This window comes from Malania oleifera, chromosome 1 (genome assembly GCF_029873635.1).
Source record: "Malania oleifera isolate guangnan ecotype guangnan chromosome 1, ASM2987363v1, whole genome shotgun sequence".
Classification (NCBI taxonomy): domain Eukaryota; kingdom Viridiplantae; phylum Streptophyta; class Magnoliopsida; order Santalales; family Ximeniaceae; genus Malania; species Malania oleifera.
The window spans coordinates 51,333,431-51,337,881 of NC_080417.1; the positions used below are offsets into that span (position 1 = coordinate 51,333,431).

General features: G+C 31.2%; 1 pseudogene; it reads left to right on the forward strand.

Annotated features, from left to right (window-relative positions):
* The first annotated feature begins 2,931 nt into the window (after nt 1-2,931).
* LOC131162698 (uncharacterized) lies at nt 2,932-3,423 on the forward strand (annotated as a pseudogene).
* The last annotated feature ends 1,028 nt before the right edge of the window (nt 3,424-4,451 follow it).

Consider the following 4,451-nt stretch of genomic DNA (forward strand, 5'->3'; position numbering starts at 1 on the left):
CAATCATATACACAGGTCTACAAACAAAAGCTGAAAATATCCAAAGTGCTGCAGATTATATTTTGTGATTTATTACTTTAAGTTGTTGATTCGTTGGATGTTTGTTTAAGTTTTGTTATGTTATGTTGAATTTTTGAATTGTGGATTGATTAAGAAACTAAGTTCTGGATGTGTATTTAAAAAATTAACAAGAGGTCAAAGAATTCATAAAAAGAATTAAAAAAAGTTTTAATATTCCAATTCACCCCCCTCCCTCTTGGGACTATACCTCAACCTTCAATTGGTATTAGAGCGGGGTTGTAGCAAATCCTAACTAGTAGCCACATAACGATCTAGACAGCACATATAGGAGTAGCTCCCTTTGGAGAGGGTCAATCCTCAACTAGGTCTCCCATCTTTTGTGGTTTAAATTATAGATTTTGGAAACAAAGAATGAGGATATACATTCAAACCATGGATTGGAAAACTTGGAAGGTCGTCATACATGGTGACTTAATTCCTACAAAACTTATAAATGGAAAAGAAGTACCTAAAGAAGAAAAAGACATGACCGACAATGACCATAAGAAGTTACAAGTAAACTCAAGTGCTATGAATGCATTATATTGTCACTACAAAAAAAAAAAAAAAAAAAAAAAAACTAATTTTTAGTGACGAAATTATTAGTAAAGGATTCAAATGCGTCACTAATAGTAGGGTATTAGTGACAGCTTTAGTAACCGTTACTAATACGACACTATTAGTGACGAAATTGAATCCTTCACTAATAATTTCGTCACTAAAATAAAAAAATATTGCGTGAAAATATTTTTCGCGCAAAAATTATTCTAGGAAAATATTTGCGACGATTTATGTGGTATTAGTGACGAATTAAACCTATCACTAAAAGATAAACATTAGTGACGATTAAATAATTGTCACTACTATTATTTAAAAAAAATAAAAAAACAAATTTAGTTCAGAATATTAGTGACGAATTTATATATTCGTCACTATTGCCCCATTATTAGTGACGGATTTGGGAACCGTCACTAATAATTCCCTTTTTTAAAAATAAAAATAAAAATATTTTAGTTCAGAGTATTAGTGAAGAATTTGTATATTCGTCACTATTGCCCCATTATTAGTGACGGATTTGGGAACCATCAATAATAATTCCCTTTTTTAAAAAAAAATTAAAAAATTTTAGTTCAGAGTATTAGTGACGAATTTAGAAATTCGTCACTATTGTTCTACTAATAGTGACAGATTTAGGAATCGTCACGAATAATTCCCTTTTCAAAAAAATTAAAAATTTTTAGTTTAGAGTATTAGTGGCGAATTTCGAAATTCATCACTATTGACCCCTTATTAGTCACGGATTTAGGAACCATCACTAATACTTCCTTTTTTTCAAAAAATAAAAAAAAAATAACTGAAACTACTAGTGACGAATTTAGAAATTCGTCACAATTGCCCCATTATTAGTGAAAGATTTGAGAACCGTCACTAATAATTTCTTTTTTTTCTAAAAAAATAAAAATTTTAGTTCACAGTATTAGTGACGAATATAGAAATTCGTCACTATTGACCCATTATTAGTGACGGGTTTGGGAATCATCACTAATAATTTCCTTTTAAAAAAAAATTAAAAAATTTTAGTTCAGAGTATTAGTGACAACTATTGACCCCTCATTAGTGACGGATTTGGGAACCATCACTAATATTTTCTTTTTTAAAAAAATAAAAAAATTTATCTGAAACTATTAGTAACAAATTTGGGAACCATCACTAATATTTTCTTTTTTAAAAAAATAAAAAAATTTATCTGAAACTGTTAGTGACGAATTTGGGAACTATCACTAATAATTCTCTTTTTTTAAAAAAATTATAAATTTTTAGTTTAGAGTATTAGTAACGAATTTAGAAATTCGTCACTATTGACCCCTTATTAGTGACGGATTTAGGAACCGTCATTAATACTTTCCTTTTTAAAAAAAAAAATTATCTAAAATTATTAGTGACAAATTTAGAAATTCGTCACTATTGCCCCATTATTAGTGACGAATTTGGGAACCGTCACTAATAATTCTCTTTTTTTAAAAAAAATTTTAAAAAATGTATTCAGAATATTAGTGATGAATATAGAAATTTGTCATATTGACCCATTATTAGTGATGGATTTGGGAACCGTCACTAATAATTCCCTTTTTAAAAAAAATTAAAAATTTTTAGTTCAGAATATTAGTGACAAATTTAGAAATTTGTCACTATTGACCCCTTATTAGTGACGGATTTGGGAACCGTCACTCTTCCCTTTTTTTTTTTTAAAAAAAATATCTAAAACTATTAGTGACGAATTTAGAAATTCATCACTATTGCCCTATTATTAGTGACGGATTTGGAAAACGTTACTAATAATTCCTTTTTTAAAAGAAAAAATTAAAATTTTTAGTTCAGAGTATTAATAACGAATTTAGAAATTCGCCACTATTAACCCATTATTAATAATGGATTTGGGAACGACTAATAGTTCCCTTTTTAAAAAAAAAAATAAAAATGAAAGTTTATCGGAAACTATTAGTGACGAATTTAGAAATTTGTCACTATTGCCCCATTATTAGTGACGGATTTGGTAATCGTCACTAATAATTCTCCTTTTTAAAAAAAATTAGTTTAGAGTATTAGTGACGAATATAGAAATTCGTCACTATTGACCCATTATTAGTGACGAATTTGGGAATCATCACTAATAATTCTTTTTTAAAAAAATTAAAAATTTTAAGTTTAGAGTATTAGTGACGAATTTAGAAATTCGTCACTATTGACCCCTTTTTAGTGACGGATTTGGGAACCGTCATTAATACTTCCTTTTTAAAAAATTTTTTTTTTTTTTTTAATTTTAATAAAAGCTTCCCTTTCCTTCATTCCCTCCCTTAACCCGTAACGAAAATGGCGCTGGTCGGCCTTCAAAGGTTGACCTCCTGATTCCACCGATCTCCTCCCTTATATCTCTACTCCAAGTCCATACTCTCCAGTTCCTCTTCCTCTTCATCGCCATCCTCCACCTCTAGCCCCAAGAAGGTCGTTGATCGCATCATGAAGCTGTTCACGATTGACCCCAATGGGCAAAAGCGAGAGGTGTTAGGGCTGGTAGGGCACACCCTTTTGCGAGCTCTGTCCAACAACAACCTCATTGAGCCTGCTTCACACCGCCTGGATGACATTGACGCCTGCTCCGTCGAGTGTGAGGTCAGCATCGCCCAAGGATGGCTCGAAAAGCTTCCTCCTCCCTCATACGATGAGCAGTACGTGCTTAAGAGGAATTCTAGGTCTAGGGTTCTCAATAAACATTCTAGGCTCGGTTGTCAGGTCGTCCTCAACCGTGACCTCCAAGGTATGGTCGTAGCGGTCCCTGAACTCAAACCTTGGGATACTCCCTAAACTCAAACCGACAAATTAGGGCTTTTGACACCTATGTTTCTCTTTACTTGAATAATTTGCGCCCTCTTGTTGCTTAATGTGATCTTAAATGTGAGTTGTGTAAGATTGAAAATTAGAAAAAGACATAAATTGAATATATACATAACTCAGAGGGAGCATTATCTTCATAATTCTTTAAATTAAATGCTCTCATTATCTCATAACATTCATGTACATATGCCTAGATGAATAACAATACTACACTGAACTCAATACTATCCACTGTTCTCTGCTATTTATATTCTTAATTTAATGGATAGATTATATATTATGATTTGTTGATTGCTACCTCATTGCATGTTAGTCTAGAATGCCTCCCGCATGGCCGATGCAGTTGATGTGTATTGCATGTTAGTAGTGGATATAGGTTTTCATGTGTCTTGAACTAAATTATAAATGACTTATTTGAACCTATCAAGTATAGATTTTATGAAAAAATGTCCAATTTAAAGACGGCATGCTGCCAAAATTTTGTTAAATTTTTCCCAAAAGAAAACTGTGTACAATGATAATTATGATAAAATGAATGTTAAAATATTTTTGAAAGGATGAGTGAAAGTTAGGAATCATAAGAAAGGAGACAATGTAGGCTTAGTTCATTTAAAGAAGAATTCACTTTTATATTTTTGCTCTGGTAAGCTTAAAGCATTCATTGTCGAACCTAAATCATTGAAAATCTTAAAAAACATTTGGCTAGGATTTGAAAATTAGAAAAAAGGAATAAGTTGAATATTACATAACTCAGAGGGAGCATCATCTTCATAATTCTTTAAATTAAATGCTCTCATCATCTCATAACATTCATGTCCATATGCCTAGATGAATAATAATACTACACTGAACTCAATACTATCCACTATTCTTTACTATTTATATTCTTAATTTAATGGATAGATTATATATTGAGATTTGTTGATTGTTACCTGATTGCATGCTAGTGTAGAATGCCTCCTGCATGGCGGATGCAGTTAATGTGTATTGCATGTTGG